This window comes from Corvus cornix, chromosome 12, assembly GCF_000738735.6.
Source record: "Corvus cornix cornix isolate S_Up_H32 chromosome 12, ASM73873v5, whole genome shotgun sequence".
Classification (NCBI taxonomy): Eukaryota; Metazoa; Chordata; class Aves; order Passeriformes; family Corvidae; genus Corvus; species Corvus cornix.
Window position 1 is genome coordinate 5789935 of NC_046342.1, and position 24153 is coordinate 5814087.

Below are 24153 nucleotides of genomic sequence, written 5' to 3' on the forward strand. Positions count from 1 at the left end.
TCCCACTGTGCAGACGGAGCCTCAGAGAGCGACCTTGCATAAAATGTGTTGCTGCAAGGAGAAGGGTTTAGATATGGCCAACAACTGTCAAAGGCATGGAGGCTCAGTACCAGCCTTTTGTACTAAAATCATCTGCCTGTGGCACATCTGTGAACATCCTTTTATAGAGGCCAAGTAATTAATTCATGAAAAGAGGTATCAACTCTGAATTTTCTTCTACAACTGCCTCAGTATGGTATGCACATGCCATTTGTTGAAATATCATAAGACCTTGTAAACCACAAGCATTACTAAAATATTTTTTCCCACTCACACTCCCTCCTCCTTCTTTATATCAAGTCTATGTAAAACCTTTTACTAAAAATCCAGATTCTCCCACTGAAACCAAGTGCTACTTGTCTGGAAATAGACCTTCTCTGTGCCTCAAAAAGCACCCGGAGCAGATGGCCAGAGCCAAGACATGCCGGTATCACAATCTCACACTGTCTCTCCCCTTACACATCAGAAGAATGGTCAGAGGGAAACATTAACTATTACAGACTTCTTTACTGAAGAGACCAACATCTGGCTGAAGCAGAGAACAGGACAATTCATGTCGGTATTGGGGATGTCAAATGGAATCTGAGTTCATATCTCCTAAATGCTCAACTTCAGTGCCAGGCCAGGGCAAAAGAGAGCAGAAAACACTGTTCAGGAGAGCTGTCCAGAAACAGGGATCCACATGAACAGGAAAACCTGCATGTCTTCTCTAAAGGACTGGGGGTGAAAGGTCCTTTCAAAAGTCTGGGGGCTGCAGCCCTCATTTCACTGGATACAGGACTGCTTGCATCAAGCTTTATTTTTACAGAGCGTGAATCATTTCTCACTCAGTGAGAATCACTGGGATCATTCTGCTGTCGGTATCTCTGACACCAGCAATGCTAAAAATACAAAAAGCTCCAAAGTCAACCATGTGCTGTCAGTTCTGAACCTGATTGCTGCATTGCTTGCATCTACTGACAAAGAGCAGGAGCAGGTGCTGACACCTTTCAGATCAGTCTGTTTAAGAGTGCAGGACTGGGCCCACTGTAAAAAACCCACCTCCTTCTCCATTTATCCCCAACAGTAAATATTTGACTTCTCCTCCTGGTCTGACGAACAATGGCAGCCTATAATTACAGCTAATACCATACAGGCTGCTGTGCTGTCACTCACTTTTGCTCTCAGCCATACTTGAGAACTGAAGGACCATACAGTTCCCTTCATGGCACTAAATTACCTGCACAGCTCACACCCTGCTCAAGAAGTCACACTGTCATGACTCCTTTCCCTCTGAAAAGGATGACGTGAACCAGAAAGCAGCAAAAGAACCTTTTCTAAAACCCCTTTCCCATTTTATATTTTAATCTACAATGACGCCTCAAAAATGTATGTTATCCAACTTTGTCTACCAAATCACAGCTAGAGAGCAAGCCAGTAGTGAGTCCTTCATTTTAATTGATTATGTACATCATCTTTAACATCCACCCCCCCCCCCCCGGAAGAAAAATTATCTTGCAACATATGAAGATAGCTGTGCTAATTACAATTTCAGTTGCCATGAAACAGTCTGCAAATGTGGTCCCTCCCATCGTGTTATAAACAAGGTCTTGGGGTGTGGTTTGCTTAACAAGAAGCAATATCTGCAGCTTAACTAACTCCATGTTTTAATGTATAGTGGGATTGGGCAACCACATGCCAAGAGCTGTTACAGAGGCCAGAACTGGATTTTGCACCAACTTAGACAAATTCACAGAGAAAAAGTCCATCAGACATAGCCTCTGGTTGTTAAAACTATTAAATGGCTGGCTGATGGAAAAAGTGTGTTCATGGCAGAATTGCTCTGACCCAGCCTCTTCCTGGATCTGATTGCACAGCTGGAATTTGGGAGATAGGCTTTGGTCTCACCTCCTTTGGTCACTGTAACATGCCAGCTGGAAGTTGGGTTTCCTACCAGGTTTGATCTAGCAGCAGACTGATGGGATGGCCTGTTCTTTTTCATCCTCACTTCCATAATAAGTGCTTTGTCTAGGGGAAATGGTGAAAAAGGAAAAGCTCTTTGTAGTGCTATTGGATCTGCTTTGAAACAGCCATAGCTGGGTTGAACATGGAGGTTCTGAGCCCACGTTTTGTCTGGTTCACACAAGATAATATTTCATTCAGTGGCACGGGAATCTCATTTCCCTTGTCATAGTTGCTCTTTTGTGTCTTATCTCTAACTAGGTGATAAGTTGATATCACAGAATCATAAAACAGCTTGAGTTGGAAGCAACCTTTTAAAGGTTATCTAGTCCAACCCCCAGGCCGTGGGCAGAGACATCTTCTGCTATCCCATGTTGCTCCAAGCCCTGTCCAACCTGGCCTTGGACACTCCCAGGGATGGGGCAGCCACAACTTCTCTGGGCAACCTGTGCCAGGGCCTCCCCACCCTCATTGTAAAAACCCTCTTGAAATACATTCTTCAAATATTTGAACATACAGGGGCACTCTTGGCATATTAACAGGAGTTTTGATACCCAGCGAATTTCAGCTTGGTGTCATCTATAAGAGGAATCTGTCTTGCATCAAGAAATGAAGGCAGGGCAGAACATGTGTCCCTCAGAAGACAAAGTACCTGATCCTGCCAGTATTTTCACTTACCCAACAAAGCAATGGAAAGAAAGAAATGGCCTCAAATCTATTATTGCTATGCCACACTTCTTCCACATGGAAAAGGGGGCTTCTCTTCACTGTGCATCAAGCCTGGCTTCCAGAAGAGAACGCAGCAAAGAGTTGCTAGCCCAGTAATGGCTAATACTGGGCAAATAATGCAAAACTATTTCGTTCAACTCTGATCTAAACGGGTTTTTTTTGTTCTTTTCACAGAACAGATTTGGAGAGTTAACACTCAAGCTGACCCAAAACATTGCCGTGGTTCATTAGCAAATTAGAGTTTTAAACCCAACTATTCCTACAGCAGTAACAGCAGGGCAGGATATGCTGAGAAGTGTAAAAGAAAATGCTGCCTGGACTGCTGAGATTGTTGGCCAGACCTAGAGGGCTCTGGTACCCCTGTTGCCATTTGTGCTGATGCACACAGGTTTTGTGGCAGAACTTTGTTCAGTGGAGATAAAGCAGGTGCTCTCTTTGCACAGCATTCAAGCTCCTGAGTGCATTGCCCTTCTTTTTGTCCCTTGTCTTTGTAAAGATTTATATAATAAATTTTGTTGGATCACTCCCACACTGCAATAATTGTGAAATCCCTGTGTGTTTGGCAAGACACAACAGAGAGACCACTGCAAAGGGCCTGCCATATATTTTGTCCAATGCCCCATATACCATAAACAGAGTTTATTCCAGTGTAACTCTGCCAAGCCCAAGAGAGTTTCATTTTGGAGGAACTTTTCCATCAAGTCTCAGCTCGGCAAGGAAAAGAAAAAAAACCCAGAAAATTATCCTTCCTTGACACCTAGAGAAAAAAAAAACCCAAACACGCGGCTCAAGGCCAATACAGGGCTCTCCCAACCTTGGAGCTAAACACTAAAATACTTTTAAAACAACTCTTTGGTTTCTGTATTTCTCCATCATCTTCCAGGCACGCAATAAAGCAATAAAATGGAAGGACTGCAGATACAAGTGCTACAGGCTTCTCCTTACATCCATCCTTCATAGCCATTTGCTTCCTCCTCCCCACACACCCTTTCAAAGATAAAATCCTACCTTCAAAGCTACCTCTTTAAACCATCACCAACAGCCTTATTGATTTCGGTTTTTTCTAGACAAATTCTCAGTTTGCAATCCACTGAGGTCTCTGATCCAAGCTGGGTTAGGTACCCTGAAGGAAAGATAAGACTTCCAGTGCCTCTTTTCCCCTTGTCCTGAGACAGTGCATGAGTACAGGCTGCGAGGGTGCTGGGGTCTGTGATGCTGTAATTACCTTAGAGCTTGATCCTAAGACACAAAAACTCGCTCCACAAACACAGGATGATTACAGAACCATAGAATGGGGCTAAAAGGGATACTAAAGGTCATTTAATTCCACCTTCCACTAGAGCAGTTTAGTAAGTGAACAGCCAGAGCTGTGCCACGTACCTTTGGCAGGTGTTGCACGAGATGAACTCACATCCCAAACACCTGGCTGCCATCCATTTTGGTTGCAAGAAAAGGGCTGATGTTTCCTAAACCCCACTTTCTTGCCAAGTGCAGGCTGCTCCTGCTCCAGGGGCAGCCTTGGCAAAGCCATGAGCCCTCAGAGCCATCAGTGCTGAAGCATACAGGGACCACAGGCAGCTGGGAATTGCATGCTGCTGTTCCTATGGGATTTAGCCATCTGTGTACTTATAGCAGTCAGTTCTGAATTTATAGGAAGGGTGGAAATACAGTCCCACTTTAGCAGCAGCATCTCCTAGAACAGGGTTTTAAGAAAGACTTTACTACTAGATCCTGAATTCATTCAACTCAGCACAACCCATTGATACCAGCAGAGGGTCAGTTCACACCAGCTGGGGATGGACCAATTTCCATTAAACTTGCAACACTCTGGGACTGCATTTGAACGGGGCCGATTGTGCCCAAACTACTAAGTGCTTCTAGAAGGCTGATGGACTGTTGTTACTGATTGGGATGATGCGGTTGCCAACAGAGAGGCTGCACAGAGCATTTCAAAGCTCAGTTTTGTTGCAATACTAAGCTGCATTGTCCTGTAAAAGCCTCTGCAAAATGTTGTGATCAGAGCTTTGTTAAAGTTGGAATCAGTGTCCCCCTAGAAATGCTGCCAGAAATTACTCCACGTGGCTTTCTTAGGTAGGTCTCACTGTTTTTGTCTTCACTTGCTATTGCTTGAGACTGACTTTTCTCCTCTAAATTTTATAGCTTGTTTGTAACCCTCTAATCCCTCTTGCAGTCTCCTTAACACCCTTCGCCCTCCACCACCTCCTCATGGAAAGGACAGACCTCTGACACAGACCACAAACACCCAAGCTCAGCTTGCCCCCCCTCAGCACCTCTGGTGTCTGAGGACTGCTGGCACAGAGCATGCCATAGGCCATGTCTGTCACACTTAGGAATTATCTCCTCGCAGTTTCATTATTAAAAGTAGAAAAAGCTTATTTTATCCTTTCCTGAGATGTTCTAGGGGGCTGATTCTTTGCCCTTGTCCCTAAAGAACAGGAGTGCAGTTGGGATTTCCTTGAGGCTGACACTAGAAGAAGGTATGTAACAATACAGACTTACATTATGTTCCTTCTTATGGAATCCCCCCGGCCATTTACAAACTGCACAAGCCTAACAAAACAAGAAAATAAAACATGAAAACATGCTAATTGGAATATTTACCATTAGCATTTCAGTGCCTAGGTACTTCCCACTGATAGTCTGCAGTATAAACCGGTGGAATCAGGCCAGTGCTACAAAAGCAAACATTGCTTTTAACCTTGCAGTCAAATGACAAGGAAATGGGAGGAGAGTGAGCCAAGCCTCCCCTGGTGCAATCAGGTGCAAAGCCATTCAGGCAGTGGCTTCACACCTGTTTACAAAGTCCAGTGCTCTGACCCAGCTCCTAAGCATGCATCAAACCAGCCTCAGTTTGTGGAAAAGTGGACCAATGACCCAGTCAGTCCCTGAGGCTCAGAGAAATTTGACCCTCCCTAATTCTGTGGGAAACAGGCTTCCAGCTGGGTCCACCAGCTGCCAGCTTTCTACACAGTCTTGGGCACTGTCAACTGGTGCGATGCCTTAACTAAGCTGGATGGAGAGATCTCAGAGATATTGCTTATCACATGAATACACCAAGTCTCATCCTCTATTAAGGAACCTTTTGCTATAATGCAAACAGGTCCCTGCTCCCAACAGGGAGCAGTTACAGTGCAGTCCTTCACCCAAGCAGGAACAACAAAAGAAGGGATGTAGATAATCTTTGTGGAAAACACATCATTCAAAAAGTACTGACTGCTGGAGCATGAGGCCACTGCTCCCACTGGCATTCCCCTGTGCACCTTGATGAATCCTCTCTCTTGCTCAGGCATAGAAAAAGCTGCTGTGAAAATAACATTCTAGAACACAGTAGATCAGTTGGCACTGAAAAATGTTTGTATTCAATTGTTCTTCAGTTCTGTTAGCCTTTTGGCCATCTTCCTAAATTTGACAGCAACGTCTGTCATGTAAAATCAATTCTGGATTTTTTTTTAATATGTCTTTATATGAGCACTCTGCTTTTTAAAAGGCAGAAGGCTGATGAGAGCAGGGAAACAAGGGACTTACGGATCCCAGTGGAGTTACAGAGAAAGATGCTGGCAAGTGCCTCCTCTGCTGTTGTTACAACAGTGTTGTTGTAGCCACAGTGACCGAAGGATGATTAACTATTTAACACCTCCCTAAATTTTATCAGCTTCTATTTGAGACCTGAAAAAGATCTCCAAGGCCACATCTCATCAGCTTTATCTCAAATGTAGCAGCTGATTTATTCTCAGATATTCTTCCCAGAAACCTTGTCTTGTTGGCACTATTAGAGACAGGCCTCTATTTCCCTATTTTCAACATCTTGCATTTTATAGAAAAGTTTTAGCAGACATAAACCCCAGGACAACTCCTCACAAACAGTTACACAACTGGAACAGCAGACAACAAGGGCAAGGAGCTTCCAACTGGAGTGTAACCACACAGGTCCCACACTTGAGCCTGTGTCCAGGGCCAGGACAGCACCTCCAACAGGAACAAGGTGTTTGCCAGTGCTGGCTCCCCTGCTCCTGCACCCAAACATCCGAAATTTCAATATAAGACCAGGGAATGGGGATCATGTCATTAAACGAGAATCCCAGTTTCCATTCATGTGGCTAGAAAGAAAAAGGGAAAAACTCCTTATAAGCACATTTTTGACTGGCAGAGGCTTTCAGCTCCACAGGTCTCAACTAACAGCTGTCCAGCAGAGACACCAGTTTGCTCTGGTTTCTGACTGAGCTGTGCATACAAAGGTGTCAAAGCTCTGCCTCAAAGCTGCTCGTGGGGAAGGGGAGGGCAGACACAGACAGTGGGACAAATGTGGAGCCTGCCCTGCTCCATCCCAGCTCAGAAGCCATTCAGAAGGCCTTGAGGAGATTAGTCCTTTAGGCAGGGGTGAATTTTAGATATCATTCTTTGATACCACAGAGACATACACCACCAGCTTCTGTCACCGTCAGTAGAAGGCAATGTCAGGCCTCTGCAGACAGCCCTGTGACCTTCTCTTTAAAGATTTGTCAGCTTTACTCCATAACACGGATATCAGCCAGCTTTTAAAAACAGCCTCCAAGTGCACAGGCGTGAGCCTGCTCACAGGTACCCTGATTAAGCCAAGAACAGAATTCATTCCTTATTACTAGTAGGGGAAAGAGAACAAAAATGAAGCTGCCATAAATAAACCAAAGTAAAGGCCAACTTCTGCCCTCAGCTGTAGGTGAGCTGGAAGGGGTCATTCAGGGAAGACAACATAACTGAGTCTGCGGAATGATGCCAGGATGGAGATGCATACCTGCCTCTGCCTCCCCCAGCACCAGCAGCAAGGCAAATTCTGCTTATTTCTTATGTAAGCAGATGGACTCTGGACTAGGCTGCAGTCAAACAGGGACAGCCTCAGCCAGTCTAGACACATCTGTGCCAGTGGCACAGGAGCTTGGCTGGATACCCGTAAGCAGGGTGGCTGCGGTGGCTCAGGGGAGTGTGGAAAAAGTAATTTTGGGTGAGTAATTTTTCAACAAGGGGGTATAATCTGCGCCAGGTGCTCTGCTGACATAGGAAGGCAGAGCTCCCCAGATGCCAGTGCCTGTGATAACCAGTGGCTGGCTGGTAATGGTTTGGATCTCAATGGCTTTAACCACATCAGCATGTGCCGCAGGCTGGGGCAAGACGGCCTGAGGTTCCCCAGCTTCTCAGACATGGTGAAGGGAAGCCAGAAGGGAAAGCCTGATGCAGTATACACATGAAACAGTGAATGAATTTATTAAAGAAGCCCCCCTTGTGACAGTGTCTTTCTCTTCATAAAGTTTCATTGCATAGCTGTTCTCCCTTTTGGTTTGTCAGCCTTCTTTTCTCCTCTGTATTAAAATTGAAATGTTCAAACCGTGCAGCTGATTCAGATGAGAGGACTATAACCACTGGATATATACTCTGCACCTAAACACAGCACAGCCTTGCAACATCTTCTTTTAGGAAACAACATTGCCAAAACACATGGCCAATTTAGGCCATGTTGGAATAACCCATCCTTCATTTTGCTCCTCCAGGCACGGGTGTACTTCTGTACCCTTCCCTCCTTGATGATTTACATCTCACATAAACCTGGCCTGGCTCTTAGGTGCTCCAAAACATGAGCCAACAGAGGAGTGGAGTTGACTTTAATCCACCTTGGTGCCTTCACTAGTCCAGAACTATGATAGGCTGTACCTATCTCAGCACAACCGAGACTGTGCTGTTTCTCACAGAAAACAAAGTGAATTACACCAGCAGCAACAATGGACTAGAAGCAGGAGCAAAATCTGGGCTTCCAGGGAAAGCTCCTAGAAGTTTGTTCTGAGGGGACTCTGTCCTTTCTCTCACCATCTATTTATTCAGCCAGGATTTATTCAGCTGCATTGTAAGGGAGAGTCACCCCTTACATCTCACTCATTTTCGTAAGAGTTCAAGTTCGCTACAGCTGAAGGGAGTTGTGCAAACGGATCCTGTTAAACTGTAACCAGTCATCGGATGTGCCAGTTAATTATCTACTTTGAAGCTTGTCCCTTTTGATAATAATTTTCCATGGTTGCAGAATTAAAGCTTAACTGGTCATTGGCTTCAAAAATGACCTTGTCTGACAGGGAATGTGGAAGAGGAAACAACAGTAACATGACCTTCTTGTGTAAATTCTAGATGTGGACAGAGGGGAGAAAAATACTGCTGGCAGCTTCCAATTGACTCAGTGATTTATCTCAACCAGTCTGTAACCTCCCCCCGCTCATCTCCAGGCATGAAAGAAACACCAGCTCCTGCCTCCAGGAGCTGCAGGGCAGTGTCAGAGAGAGCCCTACCTACAGGGCTTATTAGGCAGGAGAGATGCACTTGGAAAGCACAGGAGCATTACAACCTGTGCACCTGACTGGTGAGCTGCCTGCTCCCTTCCTGCAGTACTGGCCAGTCTTGAGGAAACATGATGGAAACATAATAAGTATTTAAAAATCCAGACTACAGGCAGGGGAGTTTCTGAGCAGATGCCAAGTGTGACAGTCCACTATCATTAGGCACAAGTAAGGCATTAAAACCAGTCCAGTTCCACTGGACTCATAACTTAGAGCAGTAAAATTGTGTTACACTCCAGTATCACATCCAGAACTATTTTAGCCCTTTAAGTCCATTATAAGATGGAAATGAATCCTAAATTTTCCTAGGCAGACAACCAACAGTAAAAAGCAAAGGGCAAGGACAAGACAAACATCACCAGATGTGATGATATGTTACAAAGCCCACGCCAGACTTCTCCCAGCAGCCAGCACTCACTCAGACAAGATGCTGGGGAGTCAGGGCTGCTCACACACATGGTTACTACAACAATTTTTGGAAAGGGGCAAGAGGGAACATAATTCATTACCAGATTTAAGAAGACTTAGTCACACAGTAATGAGGGTAAGTGACCGGACAGATTGTCAAAGAAGGAAAAGCTCTTAGCATGAGTCCTCTCTCTTCAAAAGCACCTTGCTTAAGATTTACAAACCCACTTTGCTGACTAGGAGTGAAATTTAAGCTTAAAATCCTTGAAAACATTACTCAGTCCAATGTGATGATAAATCAATGAGGTGAAGAAACATCCATTCATTTACATAATTTTTTAGTTACCCGAGATAAAGTGGAATTTGTGTTGTTCTAAAGCACTGGGAGAGTTAAATGTCTAAGGGAATACTTCAGTAATAATAACTTATTTTTAAAAGATTTTGGATCAAACAACACTGGAACCAGAGATTTCCAGAACTCCTCACAAATGAAGACCTCACCAGCCAAAGGGCCCCTTGTTTCCCTGCTTGTGCCCACTGGTGGTCTTGGTTTCGCTGGACAGCTGCAATCTGCAGGCTTGGAAGAAACTCCCTGGCAGACCTGCTGAACTGAAGCCTCCAAGCTTCCTTGGTGCTCTGCTTCAAGCCAGCTTCCCTGGCTAAATTGCCCAAGAACTGGAAACTTGGTCTCTGCAGATCCACTCAGCTATTTTGCCCAGAAAATTGGACCTCAGGACACCCACTCAGTAAGATCTTGCTGTTTTGGAGATTGCCTAGGAGGAAACTTAGAGCTGCACTTTGGATACTGCAAAAATTCAGAGCCTGAAACACCTTCCTCTCAGTGGCCTTAGTTTGATGGGAAATACACCACCCAGTTCCAATGACTTGCAGATACAGCTTGAGATCACACAAGGAGAAAACCCCCAGTAAAAAGGAAGATGGGACTCTTGGAAGGGTCCTGCACTGTGAGGCATTGAGTGCTTATTGTTGTACAATGGGAAAATTCTGCAGTGCCACGAAGAGCACAAAGATGCTGTTTATATCCACTGGCTGGTTTCAGCGAGCTATTTTGTACTAAATTTCCCTGCTGATCCAGCTGCATTGTGATAGCAGGTGTCTGCTAGCATCTATCACATGTTATTGCATTTTTCCCTTCCACCTTCAGGTGTAAAGAACACAATGCATCACTGCACAATAGGAGAGGAAGAAGACGCTGCCTAATTTCCCATAGGATGCAATATTTATCCTGTAAGTGCGGATTAACTGAATAACTTGCTAGATTTGTGTCAAGGCTTGTAAGGAGTGGTGACTAATCCTAGCTAGTGGGGATTAACAATGTTTGCTGTGGGAAATGTGCCAGACTTTTCAATTATATCATGTCTTACAAACAGACTGCAATGGTTCTACATGAATACAACTGCGTTCTTGCCACAGCACAGTGATAACAGCATACGTCCTTTCTAGTTTTTTAATGCCACAGACTAGAGCAAGCCTCAGCAAGAACATCACCTGGATGGACAGCAGTACAAGAGCCTGCTCCTCTTTTAAAGTAGGGCAAAAGGAGGAGTAGGATCAGGTGTGCAGTTAGAAAGCCCTAAAGTTACACCTTAAGAAGCTATGGTTGAGTGTGCACCACCTGTGTTACCCTCACAGGATAACACACACATACTCACACACTTCCCAGAAGAAGGGAGCCCTGGAAAGCCACAGATGGCTGTCTGGAGAAGTGGTGTTGAAGACTCAGACTCCAAGCAGCACCCAAGGCCACTCTCAGTGGTGGAAAATTACATTACTAGAGCCCTGATCATCAGCAAGGGAAAAAGCAGAAAGAAATCCAAGAGGTCCAGCTGGCAACACAAGCATCCCACTGTGTTCTTACCCAGAAACACCTCCCCATGAAGTGTGTTCTGAAAGGTACAGCTCACTCAGCTTTTCCTTTCGCTGCCTCAGCATAATAGGGAGACACAAGGCACCTCATGCTCCTCATGGTACAGAAAAAGGTCTGAGGTGTGGCACTCAAAGCAGGTTGAAGGGATACAGCCCATCCTGACCACTCCAGCTCACTTCCACATACCCATAGCCAGACCAAGGGTTTGACTCAACACCAGTTTGCATCTTCCGCTTGGCTTGAAAAATTTCTGGATATCACAGAATCATTCAGGTTGGAAAAGGCCTCTGAGATCGTGTCCAACCTATGACCAAACTCCTCAATGTCAAGCACACCATGGCACTGAGTGCCACAGCCAGCCTGTCCTTAAACACCTCCAGGGACAGTGACTCCACATCTCCCTGGGCAGCCCATTCCAACATCTAACCACTCTTTCTGTGAAGAAATTCTTGCTAATATCCAACATGGTGCAGTTTAAGACTACCTCCTCTCACCCTGCCGCCAGTGACCAGGCAGAAGAGGCCAATTCCCACCTGGCTACAACTTTCTGTCAGTAGCTGTGCAGAGTGGCAAGGTCACCCCTGAGCCTCCTTTTCTCCAGGCTAAACACCCTCAGCTCCCCCAGTTGCTCCTCACAAGACTTGTACTCCAGACCCTTCACCAGCTCTATTGGCCTTCTCTGGACATGCTCCAGACCCTCAATGTCCTCCTGAACTGAGGGGCCCAGAACTGGACACAGGACTCGAGGTGCAGCCTCACCAGTGCTGAGTACAGAGGAAGGATCACTTCCCTAGTCCTGCTGGCCACACTCCGATACATCTATGAAGCAAACCAAAATGAATACAAAAATAAAGCAAACTACAGAGGCTCAACTTGTCAGTATTGCCTCTCCCATTCTCTGACCTGACAGAGTTCAATTCTCAGGACCAAACTACTTGTCTTCTGAGTATAACCCTCCTGCCAGTGAGCCTTCATTCAGACTCAGCCATGGGAGCTTTATGCTTTGCACAAGACAAAATCCCCTTTCTGTGCTCCTCCTGGAGCTCTCCTAACAAGCCACATATTAACACTGATTTCTCCCACAAGTATCAGTAGTTATTACCACTTAATAGTGTTCCAGCGTGCTTGGGAGTAACAATAGCACCGAGGTAATTAGAGGAAAAGGAACATCTTCTTATGAGTAAGGCATGCACAGCTGAACAGAGTGTTTTGCAATAGCATGACTGCCCAGTGACAGCTGTTCCAGCACACCTGAGATGGCCTACTCATTTTTCAGATTGGTGACAGATTGTCCCCCGTGACTGCACCCACCTCCACAAGGACTTGGCAAGAAAAGCAGAGAAACCCATCATGAAACAGCCCACAGTCACCCGGCAAGGCCCTTCTGTGTCATCAGAGATGTTTAGATCCAGATTCTGCATCTAAACACAGAGAAGGGTCTTGAGCCTCACCTAGCAATGCTTTCACCAGCTAACTACAGGGAAAAGCACCACCACACCCTCATTTTTAAAGTATTTCCAGCTGAAGTATTTAATTTCTGGTTTATTAGTTTAGCTGTAGCTATTTGTGAAACAAACAAAAGCTGCAAGCAAAGGGGAGCTTAGGCCTCACACATGTTTTTTCTGGCTATTGTACACCACCGGTCCAATGTGGACAGACACCATCACCCCATTTTGTAGTCAGGAGAGCAGGGGGACAGGGAAGAGAAGGGAAGGACAGGGTGTCTCACAGGCAGACCTGCTGCTCTGTCAAGCCACACTCAACCAAAAGCCTGGCATGGTGAGACTCTCCTTGCTCATCCATGGACAACTTACTATAAGCAGAGACAAGTTTCTCCTGTTTGTAAACAGTTATTCAAGCAACAAAGTTAAACACTTCCATTTATTTCTTGTTCCCACATCCTTACAATCTTACAAGTCCTCCTTGTGATTTTTCAGCTAGCTCTGAAACTTGCTGGGAGCTCCAGGAAGCTTCTCTCTTTTCAATAGGGAGGTCCGCAGGGACACCTACGCCAAGACCAAAACTGAAGCACGGTGTAGAGCAGGGCTTAAACTGCTGCATTCCCCAGACCTACCAGCTTGGGATCTCCATTTGCCGGGCTGCACCCAGCAGCTGGGCTGGGCAAGAAAGCTTAAACCTGAGGTGGGAATAAGGCAGGAGCAGTTGTAGGGGAGTAGATGGGAAGGGCAGGGAGACCAGAGGTGGGTAAGGCTTGGGGTAGAGGGGAAGGTGATGACAGCGAGACCCTATTCCAAAAATATTGGGCTTTGCTGCTCCAGATCCTCCAGCAAAACATGGAACAGGAAACCTACTGTCAGCCTGAGCAAAAGCTTTGGTCATCTCCAGGCTGCTTCAAACAGCTGCTCCCACAGCATTTGGATGTCCTGTCTCCACCTGCCCCCTCCTGCCTTCCCTGTGCTGAGCATTATGTTAATGAATCATGCACCAACCTCCTTCCTTGATTTATTTGCCAAAAAAAGATTTGTGTGGGGTGGCAATTAAAGAAGTAGACTGTGATATTCATCAGCTTGTGTGCCTCTGAACCTGCCCACATCCTGGAGCAGCAACTCCTTACAGGTGTTCAGATACTGTGGTAATAAGCGTTTGGACAAAGAAAATACACCATCAAAAACAAGAGTTGGGAGAAAAAAGAGGAGACTCCTCAGAGAAAAGGAAAGAAAGAATATAGGTTGAGGAGTTCAATTTGCCACATTTTTTTGATCAACCTTCAGAGATTTCAGTCCAATGCAAGACTGTAATGAAAATGTTAGAGAGGATAATATTTTACAGATATAAATTGTATTCTTCAAGCAAATCAGTATGCATACTACACAAAAATATTTTAAATCATTGTCTACTAAACCCCATACTCTCCTGGAAGCAACAACAAAAAAATTTGCTCATATTCTTTGTTTAACTCACTTCCTTATGTAAGGTCCATGTTTTCTTCTAACACAGTGGTAGGAGAGTTGTGAAATACAAATAGCTTCTCTTTTTACTCTTCAGAATTATGTACAATATTGACTGCTCCCACTCACTCAGATTATCTATATTTTGTAAACAGCAAGCACACTTTAAAAGTGCAGATTTTTTCCAAGGCCTTCTCAATTCTGCTGATGTAAAACTTCGCACTGATCTATTAAAATTACTTTTACATCCAAGTACCTTCCAACAGGCTGTACCCCTTTCCATGCTTTCTAACGTGTACTTTTCACCACTGTTACAAAACTACAAAACCCAGACCTACTACACCACATTTCTGACCAAGATTTGTTTGAGAATATCTGACTGGTGGTGACCCAAACACTCCCTAAACCTCAGCTCTTTCCTTATTTTCCATGCTTGATGCTCTAACCATGCTGGCACTTCTTGTCCAGAAAGATAAGAGCTGTAAACTTGGTGAACATTCCTATGGGGTTGGTTGCACACTTGCCTTTCTAGTATTTAGATAAACATTTTAGCAACATCAGATATTGTTTGGAACTCTGATTCTGTACACTGTGAACATTATCTAAAAGTACTTTCCTAAAAACTCCACATGAAATGTTTGTGCCTTTCAGGTCCTCATTAAACACCTCATTTCCCAAAGTATTGATTTTGAGTAATGTCTTAGTGCAAGGACTTCTCTGCTGCTTCTACTCAGTCACAATCATCATCATCAGTGGAGTGTTCAGCTTCTCAGGGAAGAACTGAATGACTTTTTTTGGCACTAGAAGGGTTAACAACTGACAGGATATTTTTAAGTCAGCTATGTCAATTATTCTGTCAATGTTTCAACTTTTCCACTGTCTTGGGAGTTCAGTGCTGCTTTTGTTGCTTTTCCACACTAATGTTCCAAGCCCTCTTGAGCAACATCCTCCCTCCCCCAACCTCCCATTTGTTCAGCTTTTTAAGAAACCCTTTGCATTTGTGAGTGTAACCTATGCCAGAAATATTAACTGTAGGTTTTATAGCTGTATAAAATCTGGCATAAATATCACAACTCAGTCTTAACTACCAAATATTTGCAACATACCTTTAGTGTCAATGGTTACACTATTTAAAATATGAGCGGGCTGGTGGTGGCACAACATTTCCCCATTTGAAGAGAAATTTAATAGATTTCCTTGGACTACAGATGCTTTGGAGAAATTAGTATTTGAAATTTGGGCTGTCCAACTGGACTGTTTCTTAATTACAACAAAGAACAGGCAGTTTCTGTCAGCTGAGACTACCAAGAATAGAGTTGCTCCCTTCATCATTGCTTTGATAAGCAGATGGCCTCGGCCATTTGTTCACTGTGGAGCTGGAAATGGAGCTGGTTCAATGCAAGACATGGCAGAAATTAGTTACAGGAAACAGGTTGGCCCTGACTCCTGTCGCGTGCTAGGAAGTGGCACCTCTAGAACAGGAGAGGTCAGGAAAAGGATTCTTTGTTTTGGGGTTGATGCTTCTTCACTGCATTACACAGTATAAAGGTGTAAGATGATGCTGATTCTGTCACACCTTTGCCTAAAAGGATTCCTTCCTTCTTTCATTCTGATTTAGTATTGGGCTCCTCACTACAAGAAGGACATTGTGGATCTGGAGTGTGCCCAGAGAAGAGCAATGAAGCTGATGAAGGATCTAAAGGAAAAGTCCTGCAAAGAACAGCTGAGGGAGCTTGTGGAGGGGCTTGGCCTGGAGGAAAGGAGGCTGGGGGGGACTTTATCACCTTCCACAACTCCCTGAATCTCTGCTCCCAGGTAACAAGAGACAGGACAAGAGGAAATGGCATCAAGTACTGCATACTTGCAGCTGATCCGTGTTAACATCACTGCACAGATTAAGCACCTGAAACATCTTGGATGGTTTTTCCTTATGGACACCATCCCAGTGAAAAGATGGCAAAGAGTACAAAGAATATAAGGACATTTCTGCAGGTATCAGAAGCACCCAGCTGAAAAGATCATGAGTGGGGCACTGGAATAATGGATAATGTTTACATGATAGATGTACTAAGGATGCTCTTCCTAAAGGCAACTTTCAAGCAAAAGGAGTATGCTGTCAAAAATGTTAAAGACTACAGCTCTAAGGAGTAAGATTTCAACACCTGCCCTGGTTATTTAAGGATATATTTTCTTAGTTTGTATCCAACCATGTGTTGTTGTTCTTTTTAAGATGACACCCTTCAGAGAAGGCAAGTGAATTACTCAGAGGCAGGTCCTGACCAGTCCCACTGAGCACAAGCAGGCACAGGGAATGGAGGGAAAGTCACCTGGCTGCTTTTTGGATGGGAAAGCATCATCCTGGTAGCCTTAGAAACAAAGACCATAAGCACAGCTTGCAACCACTTGGCCCCAGGCTACTCCTTGCCCTTCTTTGAGCACAGCAGGGCTGGGTGCGGGCAGTCCTGAGCAGAGATCCCACAGAAGAACATGAGCTCTTCGGGATGTGGTGTCTGACTCAACAAGGCAGAATGCAGGCAGCACTGGGGCACTGCGCTGGTTTAAGGACTAGGACTTGGAAATAGTTTAACACACAGAGCCCAAATCAGAGTCATCACCAAAGACTTTGCGGCTGCTCTTGGCAAAAGACCTACTCCCAGTGATTTGGTGATAGGCAAATGCTGCTGTTTGTACTTCCAGAGCTTAGTCACTTTGGTAATTTAAGCAAGTAGTAAGCAATCTTCACTTCCTGTCCTGATAAACCATTCAAAACAACATCACCTGGTTTATCAGCACTGCCTCAGAGAACACCATTCCAATTGAGAGATAAAGCTTGTGTGCTTTGATATCATTTCTTCAGTGACCCCTTTGAATCTGAAGTGCTATTGAAGTGCAGGATCTTATCTGTGCATGGTCACAAACATACTGGCTTTGTAGCAGGCTTTGCCCAACATCATGCCAACCCTCCCAGCCTTGCTTCCTCTGTTGTACCCTGTTCCAGAGGGACAGAGCAGATCCTACTTTGCTTACAAACTACAAGCCATATAAATAGCTGAGAGCTTCATTTGCAATCTGAATTTGCATATATCTGATAACAGCATGTAAAGCAAGCTTACAAGAAAAAGAGAAAAAAGATCAATTTTTACCTTATTAGGTGGGACTGAGTCTCCACAAAGTGGCTGTGGGATAGAAAAGGGTATCCCTGCACAAAAACTCATTTGTCCTTCCCTGACCTGTGAGTCGCCCCTGTCACCAATCTCACACCCTGATGCCTCCAAACCCAAGGTAGTTGCAGTGTTGTACTGACCAGCTTCTCTCCATTAAATATTCAAACAGGCCCGTAACTCCCAGTCTCAGTAGCCTGGGGATAAGTCTGATTTTAAAAGAACAACCTCCAAGCTGGGAAGAAAAGTTGCTGTTCTCTTTTAGTTGGTGTAGGGGAGAAGGGAGGAAGAGAGAAAACTTTCACTTACTTCCTGTAAGTGAAGCCTTCAGCCTTATCTTCAACCTTTAAAACATTCTCTTCAAGGCAGAAATACTACAGCCAGTGTGTCCAAAGAACTTTGCTTCTATCATGACCAGTCAAGTCCAACCAAAATGTCTTTCAACTTCATGCTGGATTGGGCCCTTAAACTGAGCAGATCAAGGCAATGGGCACCAACAGAACAAACTAAGAGGTCATTATTGTTGCTGAGTTATAAGCAAATGCCATGATTTGGAAGAGCACTAGTGTTAACAGCTTAGTTATGCTATAAAAACCACCAAAAAATACTTTTACTTAAAATTCCTGCACACTGATACTGATTAGAACAGCCTTTAGATCATGGCCCTATTTCCTGTGAGCATATATAAATTTATATAGAAGACCCTTGCCGTGATTCCCTGAATGTTTATATCAAAGTGATTAGGTAAGTACTGACTTTTCAGAAGAATCCAATGACAAACAAGGCCAAATGCCAAATATTTAGGAAACAGGGGTATTTAGAAATGAGATTACAACATCAATGTCAGAAATATCTAGAGTTGGAAAAGAATCAGGTAAATTGCAACATCAATTCTATCCAGTAACCCTTCCTCTCCAAACTCACTTTGATGTTCTAGTCAAATATTTCAGACTGCAGATCAAACCCAGGTCTGGTTTTGGTGGAAGTGTTTTTAAATAGAATTTCAGGAGTCAAGGACTTGGGGTTTTGCATTGAGGCCAGTAATCAGGCTGTCAAAAGAATAACCATCACTGCTGTAGAGCAGGGGCTCCCTTTCCTAGTACTGCCAGAAAGATTGAACTAGTGCTTAAACTGGACATATATATATATATGTAGATATATACTCCCCAAATGCAGATTCCTGGTGCCTGTGTGTGCTTTCAAGCACCCACATCAGTCAGTACAGCAAGTTCCTACACCTGTGGCTCAGAAAAAATTGATTTGCATTAGAGAAAAAGTTAGACGGTGGCAGCTTTACAGCTTCTTCCAACTGGAAGCAGGAGTTGCTTTGCCAGGAAGCTCTTCTTTCTGCAAGTAGAGCTTTCTTCGTTGGGTACTACAAAAATAAAAGTACTAAAAATGTAGAACCTGGACATAAACCTTCAAAGGATAGCAGTGTCTCATGGGGCAGTCACTACCCCAAACCACGCACACAGCCGGGAACATTGTGTGGCTTTACCCTGATCTCCTCAAGGTGCACAGCTCAGGAAATGACCGTGATTCCACAGGTGGCTCTGACTGTCTGAGCCTTGGTGCTTGCAATTGTTGCAGGGCATTGGAGAGCAAAACTTGCACCAATTTTGCCATTAAATGGCAATACCCCATGACTGAATACCTTAAGGGCTGAGGGGACCTCAAGGGACTAGTACTTGACTTCTGTGAGGGCTGGAAAACCCACCAGGAATGTTTCATTTCCATGAGGTTTCTGTCACAGCAAAAGAGCCTAAATTGGACAAAAGTTAATAAATAAATTGATTGTTCAAGGTACAGGGATGGAATGGTAGAATTGAGGCCTGGAAAAAGCAGGTTTGGTCTGCTTGGAAGACAGGATACAGCCTTGGGGGGTTACCACAGTGCACACAGGTCTAGTATTCCCAAAGTATACCAGAGCTACCCTGCAGGGATTTCCTCATCTTGAGATCCTACACCGCAGCGTGTGACAGCCCACTCGTGGATTCTCTGCAGCACATCCCAGGCTCTGCTCTGGAAAACCAAGGACATATAGGAAAAGAAAAAAAATGTCACTTCTTCAGTTCTCCTACACTGTTGCAGACAGACCATTTGCAGAGCTTCTCTCACGGAGGAGTTAACTCCCTCATGCAGCACATCTCCTGTCACTCACCCTGAAAAACAGGCAGCAGAAACAGAAGATAATGACTGTGTGAAAGGGTATAAAACACCAGGGTCAAGAAGGGGAGTGGGAGGGCTGAGGAGCAGGGATTCATAGCCAAGGGCTCTGCTCATGTCATGGATTCACCCTGGGGCTTTGAACAACGCACTTGGCTCCTGTCCCTGGCTAAGGTCAGGTAGAACCCTTCATATAACCTGTGCCAGAAGCAAAACACTTAAAAGAAAGTAAGGGAGAGGTGCTTTAAGACAAGCCAACACCATCTCCAAGCTACAGAGAACCTCAGATGAATGGAGTTCTATCTCTGCATACACTTAACTATCTCAGTTGGTCCTAAGATAAACAGCATGAAGAATAAATAACTTTATGGCAAGAGATCAAACAGGACAAGACAGTCAAACTGCTTCCCTCTCCAACCCTGCTAATTCTGTTTCAGGCTGCCTCCAACCACAAGTCCCTTCTTCTGAAGGTGATTTTGGGGGAGTGAAAGAATGTAGGTGGAACAGGAGTTCTGAGAGAAAAGAGGAGTCACAGGCCTCATGGGATGTCTCTTGGAGATGGCTCATTAATCATGGACCACTTTAAATTCTTTCTGTCTCAACTCCTTTCTTTTGGTAAAATATATTGATGGAACAAGCTTTTACAGCAGTGCAGCAGGAAGAGAGCACATGCTGCAAGCCACTGATGTCAAATATAATCCATTGGAAGCAAGGCAGACTTCTCTTCATGGGGAAGAAAAGCTGGCCTAGCCCAGGCCAGGTGAGACTGGAAGAGGTCACATCCTGGCTGTAGAATGGGAAAGCAGACAAGGACTTCATGCAGGCCAGGACTGAGCAGTGAAATCAGTCAGAGGTCAGGAAAAGCAGTACCCATGAGCAGGGTGAGGCTGGTGTTCCCAGGACAGCCTGTTTTACAGCTTCCAAGCACAGATCCAGTGCACTTCTCTGCACAATACAACCTCACCTCCATTTCAGGCTCTTCTTCCTCTCTCACTCTCTGCCCACAGCACAAGGGGCAGCACTGCCTGTGAGCTGCCATGGGCAAGCAAGAGAAATAATCCGAGCATCTCCCCAGGCTGCTTGGTCTGAGCAAGGAACTGTCTTCTTTCAGGATTGAACAGGGGCTCCAGCTGTTCCCCAAGAATTAGGGGATGAGCTCTGGCCATGTCAGTTTGTCAATGGCCTCATCTTTCTCCTCATGCAGGACCTCTCACTTCTTATACTCTCTCTAGTCAGCAGCAAGGCAGAACATGAGGAGGTGGATTCAGCCCCCAAAAGCCAAAGCTGAGGGCAAGCACTGTGGGCCAAGGGAGAACATGTCCCCAGCACAGTTAAATGCTGAAGACCAGGTGATGGGAACCTGCCAGGAAAAGGCTTCTGCTCCTTTCTCCCTCAGAGAGCAATAGTGATAGCCTGATTTGACTGCAGGAAGCTCCTGCTTAAAATAGCTATTCCATAGCTGCCACAAAGTATTTTCTTTATAAAATATCGGGTGGAAGTAGATGGTAGCAAAATTGAGGGGAGAAAGAAGAAACCTCACAAAATACTTAAAGGCTCTGACCAGTCTCCAGTGAGAGGGAACACTCTATGTTACTAAATCAAGTTCAGTCTGCCAATATTTTTGGTGTTCTGGTTCTTTAAATGGATAAATTGTGAAAATTTGTAATCATAGAGCAGTGATTTAAGAGACAGAGTTACAGAGACTCTCCCAACCCAGTCAGACATCTGTGTGGTCTAGAGCAGAAAACTTTGCTGGGAAAAGGCAGAGGTTTCTGGCCAGGCTGTGGGGCTCAGCAACACCCTCCCCAAGCCGAGGGGAGCACAGCACAGCTGTGGCTGTCGGGATGGCTTTGTTTCCTACCCATGCTCAGAGCGTGCGTTGAGATGAGAGATGTTTATTAATATCATCATATGAAATAAATTGTATGAACTTATTAAGACAAACTGGAGTCCACTCCTGACATGGTCTTTAATTCTGAAACCAATATTTATCTCTGTGTGACAGAAAAGGAAAGATTGGTGGACTGCAATAAAAAACAAACGAAGGTTCAGGACAAATTCCATTTCCCTGTAGACCAGTTACAGTGAAGATACCAAGAGCCTGGTGAGTATGCAAGGAAAAGTGGAGAAAAGTGACAGACATAACACAGGAAGTTCGGAGCATCCCATCCTGTTCTCAGCTACTCCAAAGGAGAGGAAACAAACTGTTTTGCACATCCTGCTGTGTTACACTGTTGACAGAGCCCCTCTTACTTGCTTTAACAACAAGCCACTGTATCACCAATCCCTCCTAATCTGTCCATGCCCTCTCTCAGGATGGGCCACCTGGGAAGACTGTCAGAAGTAAAAGCAGAAATGGACAAGATACATTTGCAACCTTTTGCCTTGTGAACCCTCGTGCCTCGGAACAGCAAGAGTTTTGCCTTTTGGCTTCAGAAGCATGTGGGTTTAATACAGATAGCAGCTAAGTAGGCAGGGACACATTCCCAAATTGTTGAAGTTTTTTTCAGGTTTTTTGCAATGAGCTCCAGGACAGCTCCTGCACAGTGGCAGCAGCAGTTCTGGCAATGGCAATGTCATTTAAGCCACACATTATTGCAGGCTGGCAGGGAGAGAACAGTACCAGTGGGAAGTCAGGCCCGGAGAGATGGGAAGCCTTTAGACTTGTGACAGTCTCAGGCCGGGAACATTATCTCTCTCAAGATGCACTTGAAACCATTGAGTACAGGGCTGAAGGAAGCAGACAAGGGACATAAGCAAGAATGAGGTGAGAGTCTACTCAAACTCTGCCATGACTCCCCAGACGTCTGTATTTTTGGCCTGTCAGTGTGTCTGCAATGAGGACAGAAGCAAAGAAAAGTCCTTTCCCATCATTTAAGTTCATCTGTCCACTCAGCCTGGGTCCCAGGCCAGATGTGGCCAGGTTTGCAGACCCCATGTGAACGGGTCAGTCACCATGGAGCAAAGGGAGGCTCATGCCTACAACTGACAGTCACAGTCCATAACCAACTGACTCATGCGCTCCTGTTCCATAATACAACCGGTCTGCTCCACATCATGTGGAAAATCTGGGGATGACTGGGCAAAGCCTTCACACACCGAGTGACTCACACGCACACACCGCCTGTGCTGCTCTGAATTTTCTCAAGCCCTCATATCCTCGGAAACTGGTGAAAAGGCTTGTTCCAAACGTTCAAGAGACAAGGTTGAAACATGCTAGTGCAAATCTGGCCTACACAATGGATCCATTACATTCAACAGGAGTCTTTTCTCTGGCTTCAGCAAGCTGATTATCAAGCCAAAGTTTAGGAAAAGGGAGAGATCATCACCAACTTCTTGAATTCATAGAGTTTAGAGCTGCTTTGATCTATCCATGCTCCCTGATGCTAAAAAGGACAGGACAGCAGCCATAAAACACATTTATGTTTTCAGGAAAGTGCAGCATGTCACACAATCACAACTATTGAGTGTTTAAAAGGCCACTTAAGCAGTGTGGGTTAAATCATGTAACAAAACAAACCCTTCCTGGAGTTTGCTGGTGCTCAGCACAGTCTTGGAAACTGCCTCCAGCACCTGAGACAGGTGGGAAAGCACATCCATGTAACACAGCTGTTCACAGTACCCATGCCAAGGGCTGTGTGTCCTTCCAGCTCCTGTTTGTCCCCTGTGTGACTCAAGGCAGCTACATACTCTTCACCTAACCCAATGGCACCAGGGCTGCACTCACAGGGCTGCCTGTACTCCCCTCCCTGCTCTGGCCAACATGCCACCAGTGGCGCAGGACAGACCTCAGTGCAGCACTGAAAAGGAGCTGGAAGTAGCCAGACACACAAAGGCTTGACCTTTTCCTCTTATTTGATTGCCATTTTTTCCAGGAACTTGTTAAAACTGCAAATAAAAGTTTCATTCAAATGGATTTTTGTGCCAAAATGAGACTGGGGGGGTGGGGGGGGGCAAAAAATATAAAAGCTCTTCTTCATAAAAAAAAAGGAAACATATGTCCAAGACTTTAAACTTGTTTTTACAACTACTTACAGAACAGGAAATTCATTAAATCTGATCCTTTCACACAAAGGTCTCAATTTCAACAAAATTTTCTAATGAAAACACTTTCATGGAAATATTTGTGGCCAACTTGCATTTTATTCTATTCCTAGGACATGCACCGTATGGGTCTGGAAACAAGATCATAACTGTAAAGGGAGCAGGCAAATTTTTCACTTCAGTGAGCAACAGTTTTGCTTAAGGACCTTCCACTCAACAATTGGAAATGGTCTAATTCACATTTTATTTCTGGTGGCAAAGATATCTAAAACTTCATGGGGAAAAAAACCTTGACTATACCTCTGCCTCCCCAGCTTCAGAACAGAGTTTAGGCACGATTTCACCACTCAAACAAACCCCAGTCCTGTCAATATCCAGTCTCTGGAGTTCTTAGCCATTCCCTGTTGCTACGGGCCTTCTTTGCAAGTGAGACTGGTTAACCAACAGCTGCAGGTCTCTTTCCTCTTCAACACCCTCGCAACTTCTTTGTCCTC

General features: G+C 44.8%; 1 long non-coding RNA gene across 1 annotated transcript; it reads left to right on the forward strand.

The window, feature by feature from the left end:
* The first annotated feature begins 7633 nt into the window (after window positions 1-7633).
* On the forward strand, window positions 7634-19255 carry LOC109143339. The gene is made up of 3 exons (XR_002043408.3): window positions 7634-7708; window positions 10657-10739; window positions 15907-19255. It is a non-coding gene; the product is annotated as an uncharacterized LOC109143339 (long non-coding RNA).
* The last annotated feature ends 4898 nt before the right edge of the window (window positions 19256-24153 follow it).